This window comes from Globicephala melas, chromosome 15 (genome assembly GCF_963455315.2).
Source record: "Globicephala melas chromosome 15, mGloMel1.2, whole genome shotgun sequence".
Classification (NCBI taxonomy): domain Eukaryota; kingdom Metazoa; phylum Chordata; class Mammalia; order Artiodactyla; family Delphinidae; genus Globicephala; species Globicephala melas.
Window position 1 is genome coordinate 25,252,299 of NC_083328.1, and position 23,641 is coordinate 25,275,939.

Genomic DNA, 23,641 nt, shown 5'->3' on the forward strand with positions numbered 1-23,641 from the left:
GATTTAATTAAAAGGTGTGTGGGGGGGGGGAATAATTCTTTTAATTCTGCTGTAAGTAAACCAAGAGTTTATTACGTGAAGAATGTGGAATAAACATGAAGAGACAGGCTTTATGAGAAATACCAGAAAGTACCTTTTAAAAGATGGCATTGTTTAACCTCCATGTGGCCTTCAGTTGTGCAATTACAAGATGAGCTATGAAAGGGCCAACTCTTACTTGTATGGGCTCTGAGTGTCTTATTAAATGTCGATTTTTATTCTTGGGGTAGAAAAATAGTAAGAGCTCTTATAGTGCCATCTCTAAAATGCTACTTTGATATTCATTGACATTTTTATAATGTGGAGTCTTCAGACTGATTTCACTGAAAACAACAAACTATTATAGTAGACACCTGATTGGCACAAATCATAAGGTGTATTCAGAACAAAACTGCATGGGCGCCTGTACACTGACAACATTTAGCTTAAACATTTTCCACAGGGAAGGTGATAAGCGCTGTAGTTGACAGAATTGGCGTTCTTTTCAGGGTATAGATTCTATGCTGCTTTTGGAAATTATTGAAACTTGATTTTATTTTTGGTGCTAGTCAGGGTTCAGTCCTTACAGATTAACCAAGAACTTTTATCTGAATGCAGAAAATTATTTAAAAAATTGCCTTAAACCATACTTTACAAGTCAAAGGATTTTGAGAGGCCCTATTGGTGGGCTAAAATTACATATACAGATGTAGAAGTATTATAAGGGCTCATTTCCATTTTTTAAATGAAATCTATAGTACCTGATTACAGTTATGAATTCCATTGTATTGTATGGGGAGTATAAATATCTGAATTATTCTCAGAGGATTTAGTTTACATTGCAGGGCTGTTGGTAGTGGACACTGTTTACCTCAGGAATTGCAATCATGCAGGACTGGGTTAAGAAAAAATGCTGGAGTTTGTCATTTTGGATACTGATATAAAATCATCAAAATAGAAGCTAAACAGAATTGTCACATGTAGTCTATAGCACATTTGTATGCATTATTCTATAACTGGTTTGTACCTAGGCAACTTTTATACTTTCAGTGTATCATTTAATAAAAAAAAAAAAAAAATTCAAGCAACTCACCTTTGTGCAAAGGGCTTTCCTCTGACTGTTCTGTCATCAAGAGGTGTCCACTGGAACCAGAAGAAGGCTTGGCGATGGCTCCCTAGGCCTTCATTCGGGATCTCCAGGAACCTAGTTGTTGGAGGGTGCATAGTAAGGTTGAGGGTACTTGGCATCAGCCATATCACCCCGGGACAGTTATTCTTCATAGGTGGAAGTGGTAGGGGCTGGTGGTGGTATTCTCTGAGGGGACAGTATCATAATGTGTGGGGCCACATATGGCTTGAAAAAGTGCATTTAGTAGTAGTTTTTTTTTTTGGCCATGCCACGTGCCTTGTGGGATCTTAGTTCCCTGACCAGGGATTGAACCCGGGCCCTGGCAGTGAAAGCTCCGAGTCCTAACCGCTGGACCGCCAGGGAATTCCCATATGTTCTAGTAGTTTAAATAGGTTCCTGAGCTGAGACACTTAAATTCAAGGAAGGAAAAGACAAAAATAAACACAGAGGACCCATCAAACTCTTCTCACGAACTCATAAATTAGTACATCATTTCTGGTGGTTTTCATGAGGTTGTTGGGAGAAGTTATCCTCCAGACATGCTCCAAACTCCAGGAGAAGTTTCAGGAGAAAACTTATACAAAAATAGGATGGGAATTGGACTTGAAGAGGGATTTAGGAAAAGTAGACATTTAAAACTTTGGCAATGTAAAAACTCGGCAAGAGCAGAGGTGGCGTTTGAAGATGATAAATTTAAGCATAGCATATATGCTTGCTTAGAATAAACTAATAGCTTTATAATTATGTGCAAGAACACATTTATATATGACTCACATGCCTGTATGATTATGTAAAATTTGATGTGTTCTTTTAACCTGAAGCCAAGTGTACGTGAATGATTAACATTTTGTGAAAATATGCCTTTAAAGGCATTTAGGGCAATGCTTCCCAGCCACTTGGCATTTCATTTTTGTAACAACCATTCTGCAAGGATTGTGTGGTCTTCATTAATTTTTGTTTAAATGAAAGTGAGGTAAAATTATCTTAAAAAAATAGACAATTTTGTAAAGCAGTTTTAGGTTCACAGCAAAATTGAGTGTGAAGTACAGAGTTCTCACATACCCTCTGTCCCCACACACTCACAGGCTCCCCTGTTATCAACATGACCCCCGAAAGTGGTACATTTGTTACAATCAGTGAACCTACATTGACCCATCATTATTACTCAAAGTCTGTAGTTGACCTCAGGGTTCACTCTTGGTGCTGTACAGCCTATGGGTTTGAACAAATGTATAGTGACATGTATCCACCCACCATTACAGTATCAGTAGTTTCACTGCCCTAAAAATTTTCTGTGCTCTATTCATCGCTCCTTTCTCCTCTAGCTCCTGGCAACCACTGATCTGTTTACTGTCTCCATAGTTTTGCCTTTTCCAGAATGTCATATAGTTGGACTCATACAGTGTGTGGCCTTTTCATATTGTTTTCCTTCACTTAGTAATATGCTTTTGTTTCCTCCATGTCTGCTCATGGCTTGATAGCCCATTTCTTTTTAGTGCTGAGTAATATTCTGTCATCTGAATGTACCACAGTTTATCCATTCACTTACTTAGAAGAACGTCTTGGTTGCTTCCAAGTCTTGGCAATTAATGAAGAAAGCTGCTCTAAATAACTGTGTACAGGTTTTAGTACAGACATAGGTTTTCAGCTCATTTGAGTAAATCCCAAGGAGTGTGACTTGCTGGGTCATATGGTAAGAATATGTTTACTTCTGTAAGAAACTATAAAACTATTTTTATTGAGAATTTTAGGACTTTCCTGATAGAGAATCCGGAGTTACCAAGACACCGGAGCTGGAAACTGGTGATAAAGGAAAGAGCACTGCAAGTTACTGTGTGATTCAGTCTTGAGCCTGGAGAAACGTGGGGACCATGATGAGTGAAACCAAGTGCTTCTGCACAGGAGAGTTGGAGCAGAATCGTGCTTGTGGTCGGGAAAGATGGCCCTTTATTCGCAAGGAGGCAGAGTCCTGTGCAGATCTTGAGCTGGATGACTCGAGTGCTGATGCACTTTTAAATAATTGTGAAGGACATGCATAATTGTGAAGGACAAGCCATGCTTGGACCCAGTTTTTTTGTTTTTGCAGTACGCGGGCCTCTCACTGCTGTGGCCTCTCCCGTTGCGGAGCACAGGCTCCGGACACGCAGGCTCAGCGGGCATGGCTCATGGGCCTAGCCACTCCGCGGCATGTGGGATCTTTCCGGACTGGGGCACGAACCCGTGTCCCCTGCATCGGCAGGCGGACTCTCAACCACTGCGCCACCAGGGAAGCCCCCCAGTTTTTGATGTTATTAGAAACTGGAGGGAATCATACTTTGGAAGTTTTTGAACCTAGTAGCAAAATCAAAGCTATTTGATTAAAAAAAAAAAAAGACTCTGAGAGTGGAATTTCCCCACTGCTGTCTTGTTCCATGAGTTCATGGAAACTCCCAGTACCCAGCGCCTCACAGAAGACATGCCAGGGAAACTTACTTGACAGTCAGTCACAGTAATTTTTTTTGTTTTTTTTTTGGTTTTTTTTTGTGGTACGTGGGCCTCTCACTGTTGTGGCCTCTCCCGTTGCAGAGCACAGGCTCCGGACGCGCAGGCTCAGTGGCCATGGCTCACGGGCCTAGCCGCTCCGCGGCATGTGGGATCTTCGCAGACCAGGGCACGAACCCGTGTCCCCTGCATCAGCAGGCGGACTCTCAACCACTGCGCCACCAGGGAAGCCCCACAGTAATGTTTTTTGAAGGTAACTTTCCCCCTCTATCTTTAACTGGCTTTTTGAGCCATGAGAAATAAAATGGAGGCATCTGATTTTGAAGATTCAAACATCTGAGCTTCTGCATTGGACAGATATTTATTGAATGACTATTATGTGCACACACTGTCCCTAAGTACTTCTAGAGTATACCAGAAGGGTATGAAACACTTTCCATGTTGAGGCAAAGATTCTGACCATCTGTGCTTTGAGAAAACACAGGCTCAGAGAGGTTCACTGACAGTCCTGTGGCTGCCTGGCTGGTGCTTAGCAGATCATGAGTTAAAAACCTCAGACTTCTCACCTACTTACCCTAGACTCCATCACAAAGGCAGGGTTGGGATCCCTGCTCTACCATTAACTAGCTGTGCTAAATTGGCTGATTATTTCACTCACCGAACCTGGTTTCTCCACAGCAAAATGGGAAAAAAAAAGTTTAAGTACTTTGTAGGGTTGTTATAAGGATTAGGTTAGATAATGTAGTACAATTCAGTGTCTGTTATAAAGCCTTCATTTATTGATAATTTATTATAATTATTTTCTTTTAAAAGTTACCAAATTCTTTAAAGAATCAAATGCACCCCTTTGGAATATCGTTAACGCCTCCAGAAAAGTGCCTGTTTTTACTCTGAGGCCAGCAAGTTAAGACTGATGGCCTGCTCTGGGTTATCTTTCCAGGATGGGAAGGGGATGATCAACTTCAGTTTTTCCCCCTTCCTATTTTCTGCTCCACATCAGCTCTGTACTAACGCAGAGAGGATTTCCACTCCTTTTACAGTGCAGACATTAAAAGGCACGTGGGGAAGCAGTGCATTCATCACTTTCTGAAGAACTTAACCCCTAACGTCCCAGCCAACTGAATGCTGGCTGTTTTTGACTCTCTGACTTAGGCCCATTGTTGGGTAGAGAGCTGGGCCTGCGTGTTTTCAGGGGTGAAAAGCAGGCAAGATGTTGAAGGGATGAAGGGACCGAGAGGGTCTGAGATGCAGAACTCTACAGAGGAGACTGGTAGCCTGCAGGAAACAGAGGGCAGGACAGGCCCTCACCATTATGACGTCCCCCAGGCCTGGTGCAACTCTGCTTGGTTTCATGTTTGTTTTGAATAATAGCAGCTAACACGAAGCAGTGTACTATGTTCATTTTACATGGATCATCTCAAGGACTGTTTACAAACAGCTGGGAAGTGAAGAAGTGACTGATGTTCCTCCCATTTTACAGGTAGGGAAACTGAGGCACAGGGCCAAATAGCTAGAAAATGGCACTGGCAGATTCAAACTTAGTTATCTAACCTCAGAGAGGAGTCTTTAGCCTCAAGGCTAATTGTCCTGGGCATTTCCCCTTAAAGTCTCTCTTGGAAGTGAATCATGGCAACAGTGGGCTCTGGACCCAGTGAGGGCTCAGGCAAATCCCTTCACTCCTCCAGGGCCTCAGTTTTCTCACCTGCAAAATGGGGGTATTAATAAGGGCCCCACCATCACCCGGCCTCGTGGCTGGGGGAGGGTTTGTTGGATAAGACTGGGGCGAGTGCCAAGCACAGAGCCTGGTAAGGGTCTTCCAACATCTTTAACCCTGTCTGTAAACCCTCTGGCTGGAAGCAGCTGGAACCCACGGGGGACTGGGGGCTGCCCCCTTCTGGCTCTGCCGGGAGCAGAAGGGTCCCCTTCCCACCCCGCTGGTCTCGGATGCCACCCCCTCAACCTCCGCGGGGCGCCGGGAGGCCGCTCGGCACCATATTTAGTCAGGGGGAGCGGCAGCCCCGGGCTGGTATGCGGCGCTGGGAATTCCTGCAGGAAGGAGCCTGAGCCTGCCCTTTTTGGGTTGTCTCCCTCCCGCCCGGGTAGGGAGGACCGGCCGGGAACCTCGGAGCCGGGCCAGGCGGGGAGCGGGGCGCCCGGCTGCCCGCAGGTCCCCGGCCTGGCGCGGGGCCAGCCCACCGCCGCGGCTTCCTTTTATGGCCTGTGTGCGTGCATATGACAGAGTGGAGAGAGATGGAGAGAGCGAGAGAGGGAGGGAGATCTGGAGCCAGAGACACAGAGACCAGAGACAGAGTGAGACAGAGGGACAGAAAGAGACAGCGGTGGGCAGAGTGACGGAGACATAGAGAGAGAAAAAAGGCAGAACAAGACAGAAACGGTGATGGAGAGACACGGTGTCAGACACACAGGAGGGGGTGGGGCGGACACGGGGTAAGGGAGTGGTACTAAGAGGGAGGGAGAGAGAGAAAACTTTCAGGCAGCTTCATTTTCAAGAATTTCTTCGGGCGGGGAGGAGCAGGTGAAGAGAACTTTCAAGAGCGCCTGGCACCCACATTCTGTTTGGATCCTGACATGCACCTTGCAAATTACGTAATTATACACAAACACACACACACACACACACACACACACACACACACTTTTCAGCTTCGGACACTGAGGCTCAGAGAAGGGAAATGACTTGCCTGAGGTCACACAGCCAGCGAATGGCACACCAGGACCTGAAGTCACAACAATTGGGCCTCTTTTTTTTTTTTTTTTTGCTTGTGGGTGGAGGTGGGGATGCCAAGTTGGGAAAAGTAAAAACTTCCCCTTTCTGCACAATTCCCAGCAGAGTTGGGGGGTCTTGCCTTGTACTTTGCAAAGTTCAAAAAATCCCCTTTCCCCACCCTTCACGCAGCACGGCCAGGCCCTTTCCAGGTAGTGGGGGACGAAGAAAAATGGCGAGCGGGGAGAGGAGGTGTCAACTCGGGCCCCTCACAGTTCCCGCCACGCGGAGGAAGCGGTTAAAGCCCGTGAGGCTAGAGCTGACTCAAGGGAGAAATTCTCAAGCATCCCCTATAGACGCCGGCCGCTCAACCCCTTTCTTTAGGGACCCGGAGTCTCGGTGACTGTCCCAGAACCCGGGTCAGACACTGGCCCCGAACGCTTCTGCCCGCTGCGCCTTTCCCGGGAGCCCTGCGGCCCCCCGCTCCCCCCTGCGCCGCCGCCTGGGTGCGCCCCTCTACGGGCGCCGCGACAGGTGCGCGCGAGGCCTGGACCAAAGCCGCGCTTTTCGGACCCTGCAGGTGGCGCTGCGGAGGGAGCAGCGCGAGACTCACACCCACTCCGCCCCCTCCACCGCCTCCCCTTTCCCTCCCGCGGGCAGCTCCGTGTCTATAAAGAGAGGCGTCCCAGGCGAGCGAGAAGGTTTGGACGCCCCTGCCTGGGAGGTGTGCCAGATAGGAGCTCTCCATCCAGTTTCTTCTCCGCTCTCCCCCAAGTTGGAGATCTGTAAGTATGTGGTCCTGGTGCGGGAAGGGAAATTGAGTAGAGGGTTTAAGGATCCTAGAAGACATCCTACAGGGGCTGGGGAGCAGTGAGGAGCATCTGTTGACCTCTTCTTAAGGACTATGGGGCTGGGGGTTCACAATTTTCATTTCTCTCTGCCCCATCATCCTAGATTTCCCCCAAACCAGCATCTCCCAAGGTAACCAATGATAAGTACCACCTTGGGGGTACTTATTAAAAATAATGCCCGGGCCCAACTTCGGTTACACTAGAATCTTCAGAAAAACTGTTCCCTATATATATGAGTCCCAGATGATTCTTGTTATGAGGCAAATCTGAGAGATGTGCTCCCTTAGAAATCACAGAGGTCTGGCTTGAACAGCCAGGCTTCTTTTATTCTGGCCACAAAAAGGGTGCAGCTGAGCTTCACTGAAAAGTTACTTCCTATCACATAGGCAGGCAAAGTATGGCTTCCAGTGGAGCTTGCTTAGTTCTGTTAATTATATCAGTTAAAAACACATGGGCAGAAAGGGGAGTGTTTTTTCCTCACTCTAGAGGATGCCTGCTGATAACCCTTGAGTGATAAGCTGGTTATGATCCAGTTTATTTATTACAGCTTGATTTTCTTCCAGACACACCCCCCCGCTCCAGATTTTTAAAAATCTCATCCAGGTTGACCCCAAGGGCCTCAAATACTCAGAAGGGTGCCAGAGTCCACATTTGCTTACAAAGTCTGCAGGTGCATTAGCTAAGATTGGGCTGGGATTTCCTGCAGAGCATCCAGTACACATGTTACTCTCATGTCCTACTAAGTGGGCAAAGTGAGAGAAAGTGGCTACTGCCTGTTGTATGTTCTCTCTCTGCACTGAGAGCTGGTGGGGATTTGGCTGCTTGAGGAAAGGCACCATTCAAAGCCATACTTATCAAGAAGTAAAAGTAAATATTTAGAAACCCCAAGAAAGGGAGCATTTACTACAGTATTAAGAATAGATAGATTAAATTGCAAAGTGGCCATTTTATACAGAGAAGGAGCTTAAAGCAGCAGAACTGAAAGTCATTAGATAGCAGTGTGTGAAATAGGATATTGAAGATCCATGGAAGGAAATGCAGTCTTTCCTTGGTGCTTTCGCATTGAGATAAACTACCATTGACAGAGCACTTATGTGCCATGCACTGTAGCAGCATTTGACTTAATTGATCTCATTTAATCATTGCAACAACCTTTTAAGGGAGTCATTATGATGCCTGTTTAGTATACAAGGTAGCTGAGGCTCAGAGAGGTTAAGTAATTTGCCCAGTGTCTCACAGCTAACAAGTGGTGGATCCCATTCCTGTGTCTGTCTGATGCTAATTCTATACCCCTGACCCCGCCATCTTTTTTCTTTACCATGAACAAAAACTCTGTTGGAATCAGGTTTCTGATGGGACCAGATGTGTCCAGTAAGGCAAGTGCTTATCATCTCTTTGAAGAAAACATAAACTGACTTTTTGCAAATTTAAAATAAAATGCACTGTTTGTCCCCTGTGGCGGGGTCATCTAGTTGGCCCGATGACTAGATTAGGTGGGCTGCCATCCCAAGAGTCCAAAACGTGAACTAGCCGGGCCTTCCTCGAGAAGCTTCTAGGGCTCGTAAACACTGTGTATCTTATTATCATGTCTGAATTAGACGTGTTATTCCGTACAAGGTATTTGTTATGGATTTGTTATCCTTACTTTTCTGTGTGAGGGCTGAGATTGAGGCAAACATGCCCATTTATGGTAGCGTTTTCCATGAGGCCATCCTCGGGCCCCCTCACAAATTAGCCTTGTATTGCAGCTTTGTTGGTCATGCCTCTGGAGATTTCTTTGCCCTTGTCCTTCCCCTTTGGGAACAAGTGGGGGAGTCCAGAGGAGAAAACATTTGGGAGGAAAGGGGGATTACCTTTCCCTACTCTCTCTTATTTGGAAGTTTTATTTTTGGGGTGGGAAAGTTGTCTTCTCCTTTCCTCAGTGTATTGAATCCAAACAGGTGGATTTTATGCTGTTAGGCACAACCATGTACTTCTAAAATTGGGTACACATTAGATTTTTCTGGAAAACCACATCCAATTTTAAGTCCACTGGAATCCGAAAACATCACAAGCAAATTTAGAAATCATGCAGGTTGACCTTCCCAAACCTCAGTTTTCCCATCTATAAAATGGGGCTCGTGAGAATAGCTAATGTTAGTTGATCACTTTTGCTGGACAACACACTGAATCCTTTACAGGCATCATGTTTCCAAGTCTTTACAACAGCCCTTTGGAATGGATGCTATTATTATTGGCCCTGTTTTACAAATGTGGAGTCTGAATAACTTGCTCAAGATAGCTCGACTAGCCAATGAGGAAGACAAGATTCTATAGACCTAGCTCTTTCTAACTGCAGAGCCTAAGGGATTGCCCTTTTGGGAGGATTCAAGGGGATCATGCATATGAAGGATTTAGCACAGTGTCTGGCCCCTGGTGAACTTCTGTGTATGGTTATTTATAACATACATGACCAGAGACCTTAAGGATCTTGCTCAGTGTAACCCATCTGGTACTTGGCAGAACCAGGAACCCTATGGTATAGTCTTTCCGTAAAAGAGAAACTTGCCCTTAATTTTCTTTTTGTGTAATGTCTTTTCATAAACTCAGTTCCTATTCTTCTTCCACTCGAATATAGACCCACTTCCTCACCTGCGTCAGGAACATGACTGATACCAGGTTTATTGGCCCTTTTTTAATTCATTTAGGGTCTCGAGGGCACCTTTTAAGAGCTCACCTGTGAGTGGGAGGAGGCTGTCTGGCTTCCACGGTGACTCTTTTGCTACCAGGGGTCTCTTCCCTCTACCCCTGACCTTTAAACACAGTTAACTATGGCCACACCATGGGGGAAAGGCTGAGTTTGGAAAAGGCCAAGTCGGAATTTGAAGGAAATTTTTGTTTTGTTCTGTTTTGAATAGTTGACTTTGAAGAAACTTTTGTAAGGGATCAGATGATGGAGGAAGAAGCTAGCGCTGCCCGTTGTTCCTGCAGGGGGAAGTTGGGCATCTCTGAGTTGCATCAATGATTTGGGGGTTAAGGAGGAACAGCCCTCATTAAAGTCCCTGAGGAAGGACCATAGTGCTCGCCTCCTGCTCACCCATGCAGGCTTGAACTTCCTTCCCTCTGCTGGTGAAGCATGCAGCAAACGATACAGAATCACAGAAGGGGCCAGTGTCTGAGACCCCTGTGGGTCATTATAGCCATTCCCTGGTCTCCAGGTAGAATTCCTGACCCTCTTTCTCCTTCCCCACCTCTCCGCTCTTCCCCATCTTTAGATGTTGATATAAACATGGTTAATGTATTCTTGCACATCTTTCCAAAACTTTTCTATGTCAAATCTTCCTCTTTTGCACGAATATTGGCATTGTAAATTAGGTGTTTTTTTTCACTTGATTACATATCTTCATCTTTCTATATCAGCACATTGTGGTGTTTCTTTTTATCATCTGCATAATATTCTATTATGTGGAAGGATAGCATCTTACTGAAACAACCTCTTATTGAAACATACCAGCTTCACTCCACCATATAAACAGGACTTCAGGGACCATCTTTGTGTATCTATTTATGTCTAATTACATGAGTTTATCTGTAGGATAAATTCCCGGCAATGTAATTTGCTAAGTACAGAGCATGCACATTGAAAATGGAAAGATATTGCTACACAGTCCTCTAAAGACATTGTAAATTTAAACTTCAAATGGGCATATAGGAGACTACATTTCTTTTAAGTTGTGGTAAGCCAGAGTTGCAAGACACAAGACACAGTAGGGCTTTTAGGGCCAGAAATGGCTAGTTCTCTCTAATCCTCAAAGCATCCTCTGTGAGAGCCACCAGACCTCTTGCTAACCAAGTTCTCTTGGGGAGGTAAAAATAATTTAGCTTTACTGATTATAAGAACTTCCTTCTGGAGGTACTTTAAAAACAGTATTCTAATGAGTTAGGCAGATATCAGAAGGGGGTGCAGCTGGTGGGGGAGTGGCACGGGGACCAGTCCATGCAAGGAAGTTCAAGCAAGGAAGAGACTTTTTGCTAAGAGTAGATCAGGTGTCAGATCTGGGTTCAGATCTCGGCTCCAACTTTTATAAGCAAAAGCCTTTACTTTCACTTACCTTCCGGGACCTCCATAGTCTTATAGGAATAATAAATAATGCCCACCTTGCTGGACGCTTAGGAGACATAGCAAGATGGTGTATATAATAGATTGCCTGGCCCGATATCCCATGAATAGAAAGAGCACAGTGATAATTGTGCCTATTATTAATGACAGATTTAGAGTCCCGATTACTCGTGGGGACAGTTTGGGGCTTGGAGATCTGGTGCATCTGGGGGGCCCACCCCCTTCCTGCTTCCCTCTCCACTTTGGCTCCTCCCACACCTGGGCCAGACCTTGAAATAGTTGCTCCTCTGCAGAGGTCCTGCCAGCCGGTGGTTCGTGTTCTAGATCAAGCCCAGAGTGTTTTCATTTTGCCTGCATGGCATTCAGAATGTGCAGTGATTTAACTTTAGGGGTGGGTATTTCATTCCTAAATGCAGACTTTGGGGTCTGTTGGAAATCTGGCAATGCAAGGCCCACATTCTCACTCACCCCAACGGGAGTTGAGAAGCTGCCACGCTCTTTGGGAAGGACCAGAGGGCTCTGTCCAGCCACCTCCAGCCTGGGTCACCTTGCATTGCTCACCTGACCCCAGGGACATTTGGGTTGGTGTCTCTGGTCTAAAATCTTGGCAGTAAAGTACTGAGGGAAGCTGTTAACTAGGCCTGATGATGTGCAAATCCTGTTACTGTTTGGGCTCTGGGGTATTTTATTCATTTTCCTTTAATAGAGAAGCAGAAGGGGCAAGATCTTTTACCCCTGAGTTCCCCTGGGGAAAATAAAACCGATGCTAAAACAAGCTAAAATAGTTAAACATTCTCAGTTGGTTCAACTTCAACACTTTGATCTGGAATCACAGTTATCATAAAATGTTACAGCTAGGGGCTTCCCTGGTGGCACAGTGGTTGAGAGTCCGCCTGCCGATGCAGGGGACACGGGTTCGTGCCCCGGTCCGGGAAGATCCCACATGCCGTGGAGCGGCTGGGCCCGTGAGCCATGGCCGCTGAGCCTGCGCATCCGGAGCCTGTGCTCCGCGACGGGAGAGGCCACAACAGTGAGAGGCCCGCGTACCACACACACACACACAAAAATGTTACAGCTAGCCAGCCCTCCACATTTCTATCCCCAAATGAAAAGCACAAGGCCCAGAGAGGGAGAGTAACTTGCCCAGATTCACCCAGCAGGTTCGGCGCAGAACGGGGACTTGCAACCCTGTGGTCTTACAGAGGCTAATGAACAGCTTGTCTGCGCTCAAGGAACGAAGCTGGGTGTTGTTGGTGAGGAATACAGGACTGTGTATGGTGCCGACGCACTCGGCAGTGTCAGGCATGGCTAAGGCCGTTGATCATGAACGGTAGGTAGTATCCGTCAGTCCTGTATAATGATCCTGAAGGTGTCCTTTCAGCTCTCAGAGCTGATGCAGGACATTGGACGGGGGGTGGTGGGGGAGGAAGGCTTGAGAGGAAGAAACCAGGTCGGTGGGGAGTCTCCTTGAGGTTCGGCTGTCTGGGTGTCTGTCTCTTTTCTGCTCTCATGTGCCCACACTCCACCCATGTGACCTTCTACACTTGGCATTCCAGGTTGGTTGGGACAATTTTTCCCCCCAGGGGACATGTGGCAATATCTGGAGACATTTTTGGTTGTCATGACTGGAGTGGGGAGGGTGTGCTACTAGCATCTATTGGGTAGAGACCAGAAATGCTACTAATGGCCTTAAACTACATGCGACAGTCCCCCTCCCCCCCACTCTCGGCCTGCCCACCACTCCCCCTCTGCTACATGGCTTCTGCCCACCATCTATCCCACCAACAAAGAATTATCCAGCCCCAAATGTCAACAGCCCCAAATGTCAGCGTGCCGAGGTTGAGAGAAGCCCTGCTCTAGCAGCAGGGAGGTGCAGACCAAGTTTTCCTTCCATTCAGTGCATGGAGAATTGTGCTCTCTGATCACTGCTGCCGTCTTGCAAAGTGCTTTGCGTTCCCCCCTGTGCCTCACCTAATGTCTGACCTGACACTTTTTGCCTGATTGTCCACTACCCCAAATTTTAAAAACTCAAGGCTCTGGGTGCACGCTGAGGCAAGTCCTTGCGGCAATAAAACCAAGTTATCTGGAGACTTCAAGTTGCCGCAGACCGATGCGGGGTGTGTCTGTATTTCTTTCAGTCCTCAAGTTCTCTCCCTATTTCAAAGAAGGTAGACAAAGCAGAAAAGATCACTTTGAAAGTATATCTTTATTCAGATTCCACCATAACTAGCTGTGCCATGATGGGCAAGTTACTTAACCTCTCTGTGCCTCAGTTTCCTCATCTGTAAACCAGAGGTAATGGTGCTTCTCGTAGCCTTTTTGAGGGGATTAAATGAGTTAATAGCTGGCATTCAATAAGATAGAGCAGCAGCTATGATTACTAATATTAATAATATTAATTTGCTAGGCTCACCACATTTTCTCAAGGACAAATCTATGGGATTTAATCAGTGTTTGGTGGGAAAAGAGGTCTGCGGCTAAATGTTTTTGAGAGCCATGGGCTCAAAGGAGTGAAATAGCTTTCAGATGTCAGGACCTCGGATATCCCGATGGGAGTTCTCCCTCTTAATGATGGGGTGGGTAGATGTGTAGCGCTTTTCAAATGGATTTGACCACAGAATCGATTTCTTTCTCTTTTTTTTGGTTGTGCCTCAAGGCATGTGGGATCTTAGTTCCCTGACCAGGGATCAAACCCACGTCCCCTGCATTGGAAGCACAGAGTCTTAACCACTGGACCACCAGGGAAGTCCCCAGAATTGATTTCTGAAGAGTGTCTCAACCTCTCTGAATCCTGCCCCACCCCACCCCAAATATTTTGAGGGATTAGGGTTCCCAGGAACACACTCTGAGAAATGCCATTCTAGGGTGAAGCCAAGCTCCTCTTCCCTTTTCCTTCTTTCTTTTGACCAAAACAGATTTCACACATCGTGACTGTCAGGCTTCAAAGACATGGGAAGCAACCCAGCCTCTCTCCTTTTTCTGGACAGAGACTGAATCTTTGTGCTTGATCTTCTTTGCATTTTTGAGTCCTAGATTAGGCAGGGTTCGTGGCAGTGGGAATTCCTCTGTCCTTTTATTTTTCTGTTGTAGTTTTTGCTTTTTTTTCTGATTTGTAAGGCAACTCAGCAACATCGTAATTAGAAAGAGCCCACTTAGCTGTCATGCTGCCCTAAACAAATAAAACATGTCTCCCCACCCTCCTGAGTATACTCGGCTACCATTCAAAAACTTTTCGTTGATTGTACTTATACTACAGAACTGCACAATTAAGTGCTTAAGGTGGTGAATTTTATTATGTGTATTTTACCGTAATTAAAGATAAAAAGAAAAAAAATTTTTTTTCATTGAAGTGTACTTTATATCAGAACAGTACACCTCCCTGTGGGTATGCAGCCCGGTGAATTTCCACAAAGTGGGCACACCCATGTAACTGGCACTCAGATCAAGAAACAGAACATCAACCCCACACACCCCCATCACGTCCTACACTTCCAGTTACAACATCTGACATCTACCACCTTAGGTTAGATTTGCCTGGTTTTGAACCTCATATACAGGCACACCTCATGTTATTGCCCTTCACAGATACTGTGTTGTTTTTTTGTTTTTTTTTTTTACAAATTAAAGGCTTATGGCAAATCTGTGTCGAGCAAGTCTATCAGTGCCATTTTTCCAACAGCATTTGCTCACTTTGTGTCTCTGTGACACATTTTGGTAATTCTTGCTATATTTAAGGCTTTTTCATTACAATATTTGTTATGGTGACCTGTGATCAGTGGTTTTGTTGTTGCTACTATGACTCGCTGAAGGCTCAGATGATGGTTAGCATTTTTTCGCAATCAAGTATTTTTAATTAAGGTGCGTATGTTGATATAATTAGACAGTCGACATAATGCTGTTGTACACTTAATAGATGACAGCATAGTGTAAACATAACCTTTATAAGCACTGGGAAACCACGATGTCCATGTGACTTGCTTTATTGTGATATTTGCTTTATTGAGATGGTCTGGAACTGAGCTCGCAGCATCTTCACGTCCTGCCTGCAAACAGAATCACACAGTATGTCCTTCTTGGGTTTGCCTTCTTTCACACAAGTGTTTGTGAGGTTTGTTCTCATCGCGGTGTGGAGTTATAGTTCACTTTATCTGATTTGGGTCCCATTTTGAATGTTTATTATGTGCCGGTCACTGTGCTAGGTGCCTTAAAGGGTCGGTTCATTGATTGCAAATACTCCACTGAGCTTCTGACAAGCCCATCAAGCTTGTGTAGGAGACCCAAGAGCACAGGCTTCGAATCAGACCTGGGTTCGGATCCCAGCTCTGTCACTTTTTTTTTTTTTTTTTTGCGGTACGCGGGGCTCTCACTGTTGTGGCCTCTCCCGTTGCGGAGCACAGGCTCGGGACGCGCAGGCTCAGCGGCCATGGCTCACGGGCCCAGCCGCTCCGCGGCATGTGGGATCTTCCCGGACCGGGGCACGAACCCGTGTCCCCTGCGTCGGCAGGCGGACTCTCAACCACTGCGCCACCAGGGAAGCCCAGCTCTGCCACTTTTTAGCTGTGTGACCTCAGGCAGATTCCTTCACCTCTTTGAGCCCCAGTTTCCATGTCTGTAAGGTGGAGCTGACCATCAAACGGAACTCCTAAGGCTGTGGTGGTGTCGCTCGATGATCCTCCATGTGAAGGATTTAGCCCAGGGCCTGTGAGGAGGCCAGGGGTGTTAAGTATCACTGTTCGGTGTTCAAAAAACTCTGTCCTGGGTATGACATACAGCCAAGTGGGAGGTGGTGTGATATTGGCATTGCTTACATGTAGAAGATAGTTTTATAAATTTTGCGTAGTAATATCTTTCCTTTTAAGGAAAATGTCAGTCATGAAATAGTAGACAGAAGAGTTTAACCCTCCTACAGGTACTCCATCATGAGGCTCCAGCAATTAACACTGGGCCGATCCTGGCTCCACCCAAATTTCCTCCCTGCCCTGATTATTTTGAGGTAAACCCCAGGTTTATCATTTCATCTATAAATACTATATGATTTTCTTATTTTTTATTTATTTATGGCTGCGTTGGGTCTTCGTTGCTGCCCACGGGCTTTCTCTAGTTGCAGCGAGCGGGGGCTACTCTTCGTTGTGATGCGTGGGCTTCTCATTGTGGTGGCTTCTCTTGTTGCGGAGCATGGGCTCTAGGCACGCGGGCTTCAGTAGTTGTGGCACACAGGCTCAGTAGTTGTGGCTCGCGGGCTCTAGAGCTCAGGCTCAGTAGTTGTGGCCCACGGGCTTAGTTGCTCCATGGCATGTGGGACCTTCCCAGGCCAGGGCTCAAACCCGTGTCCCCTGCATTGGCAGGTGGATTCTTAACCACTGGGCCACCAGGGAAGTCCCTTCACGATCTTCTAAAAGGAAATACTTCTCTAAAAGGAAAGGACTCTCTAAATAGGTGAAATCACAGTACCATTTTCACACCAAAGAATTTAACCAATTCCCTAGGATAAAACATATTGAGTCAGTGTTCAAATTTCCCTGATTAGCTCATCCATTTTTCTTTTCGGAGGGGTTGTCAAGTAAACTTTTATTTTTCTGACAATTACATTCAGTTGCTCAAAGATTTTCATTTAAAGGGTGGCTTTTTTAAAAAAAATTATTTAATTATTTACTTATTTGGCTGCGTTGGGTCTTCCTTGTGGTGCGCAGGCTTTTCTCTAGTTGCAGCGAGCAGGGGCTACTCTTTGTTGTGGTGCGTGGGCTTCTCATTGCGGTGGCTTCTCGGAGCATGGGCTCTAGGCGTGCAGGCTCAGTAGTTGTGGCTCACGGACTCTAGATCGCAGGCTCAGTAGTTGCGGCGCACAGGCTTAGTTGCTCCACGGCATGTGGGATCTTCCCGGACCAGGGCTCGAACCCGTGTCCCCTGCATTGGCAGGCGGATTCTTAACCACTGCGCCACCAGGAAAGTCCCTAAAGCGTGGCTTTTTAAGACAGCAAAATGTACCTTTATTTCTGATTTGCTCCGTGTGTGGATGTGCATGTTGACAGGATAGGGGAGTTCTTTCTCTGCCTCTACCAGTGTTTGTCTTTTATTGTACTTGTTAGGCTTTTTCATTATGAAAATTTTCAAACATATGCAAAAGTGGAGAGAACAGTATGACGTACCCCTTGGTTCCTGTCACTCACCTTCCATATGAGGCCAATCATTTCACCCCACCCTCCTCCCATTTCTTTTGTGGGTCCCAAAGTCCTTTCTAATCTATAGGTTACCCTTTTTAAAAATACTTTACCTGTTAAAGAAACTGAGTCGTTTTTCCTATGCTTTCCCACCTTGTGGGCTTTGTCACATGCCCGTGACCTTGTTTGGCATGTTCCCTGTGCCCCGCATTTCCCTTAAATAGGTGTTAGATCCAGAGGCTTTGTTGGCTTCGGTCCCCCAACCCCACCCCATTTTCCTTTTTGTAAGAATATTTCATTGGTGGTGGTGGCACTTCCTAGAGCAACCCCTCTGGAGGCACGTAACCTCTGATTGACTTTGTTTTTGCAATGTTAAGGTTAATGAGTAGGTGTAGGTGGTGCCAGCCTGATCCATCCATTATAAAGTTTGCCGTCTGCTTTTCATCTAATACAGTGGGTCTGAAAGTGTGGACCCCAGGCCAGCATCCTCAGCATCACCTGGGAACCTGTTAGAAATGCAGGTCTTGGGCTCATCCCAGACCTACTGACTCGGAAGCTCTGGGGTGGGCCCAGCCATCTGTGATTCCACAACTGCCCGGGTGAAGCTGATGCACAAGAAAGTTTGAGAATCAATGGTCTGATGTTTTAGCAACATTGATAGTCATTGTCAAGACCCATTATTTTATTCAGAGTTCCAAAATTGCTACATTTTAGTTTCATCATTTCTTCCACCTTTATTGGCTGGAATTCTTCTAAGTAGAAGGTAGTTTGTTTGTTTTTTTTTTAAACAGTGAAAGTGAGGTGAAGGGAGAATGGACTCATTACATCCCAAGAGAAATTCAATAACAATTTAAAAATGCAGGAAATGTGATTGTTAAACCTGGGACAGTGCACATTCTCTACGATTCTTTAGTTCACTTTTTGGAATAACTGAAGTGATTATTCAGATTTAGGGAATGATTCACCCATTTCTCCATCTTTTTTTTTTTTTAAATGAGCTACTAGATCAGGTCTCCCAGGAGAAATAACCATCCCTTCTGAACAAATCAGCCTTTGGGTTTTTTTTTTGGTTTTTTTTTTAATTTGTATTTTTACTTTAAAATAAGTTTGAGATTGAGTGAATTTGTTGGCAGCCTTTGGTTTGTATTATTGTTATTTTCACCCCAGAAGAGAACAGTGGTAGTAACTGCCCCTCTGATTTTTGCCTTGCAAAGTCTGCATTTTAGGAGGTGGCTGCCCAGCTCCAGGGGCCCATTGATGGGATATGGGGGTTACTCCATCTCCGTGGGATTTGTTGGCCTAAGTGTGGAGATTATGTTTGAATTCAAAGGAGTTATGAATTGTTTTCTGCTGAAGTAGGGGGATCAACCACACAGTACATCCTGGTGACTGTACATCCTAACTCAGCTTGCACCTTAGTTCTTTGGAACGAACAGTGGATGGGGGGAGGAGAGGTGGGGTCGGTTGGAGGAGCTGAGTGAGAGCAAGTGCTACTAGAGCAGGGCAGCTCCTTCAGGTATGGTCAGAGGGTCTGGAATGGGCCCTTGGATTGGCCTATAAAGAGTCTGTTGCCTCAGCACCTTGTCTCATGAACACGTCTAGACAACAGAATGGAGAATCTGTCACAAATGGGCTCCCCATGCTGAGAGGGCATTTAATGACTTGACGTTTTATATAAAGACAGACTTCTTGTCAATTATTTAGTGACCTTGAGGAACAGTTTGTAGAAAGGCAGCATCAGTGTTTTAGTTTCCCCTTTTCGTTACCAGTTTTCAATACAATGGGTTGATTCCCCAGCATCTTACAAGGATGACTTGTGAATTTTTTTTAATCATTATGAGCTCACGGATTTAAACATATTCACCTTTCAACTCTTGTCCCATATTTGACCAAATAGAACCCTAGTTTGATATTTTAGTGTGTAGTTTTCTAGACTTTTAAAAATGTATACACAGACATATAAAATGACAAGAATTACTCTATTATAAATATTTTAATCAGCTTTATTGATATTTTAGTGTGTAGTTTAATATTTTAGCGTGTGGTTTTCTAGACTTTTAAAAATGTATACACAGACATATAAAATATTTTAGTGTGTAGTTTTCTAGACTTTTAAAAATGTATACACAGACATATAAAATGACAAGAATTACTCTATTATAAATATTTTAATCAGCTTTATTGAGGTATAATCTACATATAACTCACCATTTTTTAAAAAATTCACTGATTTTTAAGTGTACAGCTCAATGAGATTTGTCAAATGTATACAGTTATATAATCACCACCATAATCAGGATATAGAACGTTTTCATCACCCCCAAATTTCCTTTGTGCCTCTTGGCGGTCAGTGGCCTCCCCAGCCTCTGGCAACCAGTGATCTGCTTTCTGTCACCATAGTTTTGCCTTTTCTAGACTTAACACATTAGTGGAATAATAGAGCATGTAGACTGGGTCTTGCTTCTTTCACCAAGCTTGCTTTTGAGATTCGTCTATTTTATGTGTAGTTTGTTCCTTTTTATTGCTGAGTATTCCATTTATTCATATTGTTTTTAACCTAAAAAGATATCGGAAATATCTTTTCATGGTCCAAAGTCATCTATTGTGTTATTCCGTTTATATGCAATGCCCCGAAAAGGCAAATCTATAGAGACAGATAATAGATTAGTGGTTGCCGAGGGTGGTGGGTAGGAACAGAGAGTGACTGCAGACCAGCATGAGGAAACCCTTTTGAGATGATGGGAATGGTCCAAAATTTAGCATCATGATAAATGCACAGCTCTGTAAATTTACTAAAAATCATTGGATTGTGCATTTACAATGAGAGGATTTTAAAGCATGTAAATGACAAATAAATATGTTAAGATGAAAGGGAAAAATCTTTTTGTTAATTTTGTTAACAGTGAGGCCCCTCACTGTTGTGGCCTCTCCCGTTGCGGAGCGCAGGCTCAGCGGCCATGGCTCACGGGCCCAGCCGCTCCACGGCACGTGGGATCTTCCCGGACCGGGGCACAAACCCGTGTCCCCTCCATCAGCAGGCGGACTCTCAACCACTGCGCCACCAGGGAAGCCCAATTTATAGTCTTTTGATGTTCAAAAATTGTGTGCAAATCTGTAACCAACATTAACTCTATGAATTATCACTTTTATTATTTCTTCTTTTTTTAACATTCTTTTTTAAAATATTCTTTTCCACTATGGTTTACCACAGGATATTGAATATAGTTCCCTGTGCTACACATTAGGACCTTGTTGTTTATCCATTCTAAATGTAATAATTTGCATCTACCAACCCCAAACTCCTAGTCCATCCCTCTCCCTCCCCCTCTCCCCCGTGGCAACCACAAGTCTGATCTCTATGTCTGTGAGTCTGTTTCTGTTTTGTAGATAGATTCATTTGTCCATATTTTAGATTCCACATGTAAGTGATATCATATGGTATTTGTCTTTCTCTTTCTGACTTACTTCACTTAGTATGATAATCTCTAGCTGCATCCATGTTGCTGAAAATGGCATTATTTCGTTCTTTTTTATGGCCAAGTAGTATTCCATTGTATATATGTACCACATCTTCTTTACCCATTCATCTGTCAATGGACATTTAGGTTGTTTCCATGTTTTGGCTATTGGTGAACAGTGCTGCTATGAACATAAAGGTGCATGTATCTTTCTGAATTATAGTTTTGTCTAGGTATATTCCCAGGAGTGGGATTATTGGATCATATGGTAATTCTGTTTTTAGTTTTCTGAGGAACCTCCATACTGTTTTCCATAGTGGCTGTACCAACTTCCATTCCCACCAACAGTGTAGGAGGGTTCAAAAGGGAAAAATCTTTGCGTGGCATAAATAAGTCTACATCTTGAAGTTTGGGTGGAATTATAGGATTCTGTTGCCTGGATGCTCTGTAATTTAACAAGGCACTCACTGAAGGCCGTTTGGATTGCTTGCAGGTTTTGCTGTTCCAAATAGCACTGCAATGTACATTTTTATACATCTGTTAGCACTTCTCAGTTTCCTTAAGCTAAATTGCTAGCAATCGAATTGCAGGTCAGGGGGTGTGCATGAATTTTAGGAACTTTCCATCTGTAAGGGTGATGTATGCAGAGGCCCGGACCCTACACTCTTGACAACACTGGATATTATCAGTGGTTCTCACCTTAGCCAAGCTATGGGTGAAAAGCACTATCTCAATGCTTCACCTTGTATTTCTTCATTTACTAGTGAGGCTGAACATCTTTTTCTTATGTGGATTGGCTATTTGAAGGTGTTTTTAAAGTATCTATTTTTGTTGATCATAAATTTAATAAAAATTATAAAACTGTAAGTATGGCAAAAATACGTAATAGAAAGTATACCCATGTTCAGAGCAGCATTATTCACGATAGAGAAAATGTGGAAGTAAATCAAATGTCCATCAACAGATGAATGGGTAAACAAAATGTCATATATCCATACAATGGAATATTATTCAGCCTTAAAAAAGGAAGGAAACTCTGATTCATGCTGCAACATGGTTGAACCTTGAGGACATTATGCTAAGTGACATACGCCAGTGACAAAAGGACAAATACTGTATGATTCCACTGACATGAGGTTCCTAGAGTAGTGAAATTCATAGAGATAGAAAGTAGAGGGTTTCCCTGGTGGCGCAGTGGTTAAGAATCTGCCTGCCAATGCAGGGGACACAGGTTTGAGCCCTGGTCCGGGAAGATCCCACATGCTACGGAGCAACTCAGCCCATGCATCGCAACTACTGGGCCCGTGTGCCACAACTACTGAAGCCCACACGCCTAGAGCCTGTGCTCCACAACAAGAGAAGCCACCGCAATAAGAAGCCTGCACCCTGCAACAAAGAGTAGCCCCTGCTCGCCACAACTAGAGAAAGCCCACGTGCAGCAATGAAGACCCAACACAGCCAAAAATAAATAAATAATAATAATAAAAGATAAATTTTAAAAAACAAAACAAAAAAGAAAAGAAAGTAGAATGGTGGTTGCCAGTGGCTGGAGGGAAGAGGCAATGGGGAATTAGTCTTTAATGGGTGTGGAGTCTCAGTTTTGCAAGATGAAAAGAGTTCTGGAGCTGGATGGTGGTGATACTTGCACAACAATATGAATGTACTTAATGTCACTGAACTTAGTGTCATAAAATGAGTAAGATAGTATACTTATGTATATTTTACCACAATAAAAAATTGGCAAAAAAACCCATAAAAAGTAAAAATCCCTTCATAACTATATTGATAAGTGCATATTTCTCCAGTCATTCTGTCTATATGGATTCTAAATATTTTTAAATAAAATGGGTTATTATACCTACTATTTTACAATATTCCCTATATTTCATTTTTAAACAGTTTTATTGAGATATAATTTAAATACCATACAATTCACCCATTTAAACTGTACAATTGAATGGCTTCTAGCATATTCACAGAATTGTGCATCCATCATTGCAGTACATTCTAGAACATTTTCATCACCCCAAAAAGAAACCCTGCACCCCTTCTCTGTCACCCTCTAATTCTCTCCCAGCTGTTGGCAACCACTAATCTACTTTCTATCTCTATGGATTGCCTATTCTGGACATTTTGGGTAAGTGGAATCATATAATATGTGGTCCTCTGTGACTAGGTTCTTTTACTTAGTATAGTGTCTTCAAGATTCATTAATGCTCAGTGTATATCGGTACCCCATTCCTTTTTATGGCTGAATAATATTCCATTATATGGAGAGGCCACATTTTATTTATCCATTCATCTGTTGATGGACATTTGGGTTTTTTTTTTTTTTGACACTTCTTGGCTATTAGAAATAATGCTTCTATGAACATTCACTTATGAGTTTTGTGTGGAGGTGTGTTTTCATTTCTCTTGGGTATATACCCAGGAATGGGATTGTTGGATCATATGATAACTCTCTGTTTAACCATTTGAGGACCCGCCTTTTATTTTTACAGTAAACTATCAAACTTGGATATCTTCCTGTGTCAACACACCTTGACATACTTCTTGCATCTTAACCCCTGGATAGCATTTCATTGTATGAAAATATAATGGTTTATGTACCCATGCCATGTTGATGGACAACAGGCAATGATGGAGATCCTTTTCTTTTTTTAAAAAATAAATTTATTTATTTATTTGTTTGTTTTTATCTTTGGCTGCGTTTGGTCTTCTT

General features: G+C 44.1%; 1 protein-coding gene across 4 annotated transcripts in view; it reads left to right on the forward strand.

Moving 5' to 3' along the window:
* The first annotated feature begins 7,035 nt into the window (after positions 1-7,035).
* The window catches only part of MYH11 (myosin heavy chain 11), a 128,009-nt gene continuing 111,403 nt past the window's right edge, over positions 7,036-23,641 (forward strand). For all 4 annotated transcript variants that reach the window (XM_060285764.1, XM_030884047.2, XM_060285765.1 and 1 more), the window contains exon 1: positions 7,036-7,138. The gene's annotated coding sequence lies outside the window, so the exon portion shown is untranslated. The remainder of the gene's footprint in view (positions 7,139-23,641) is intronic.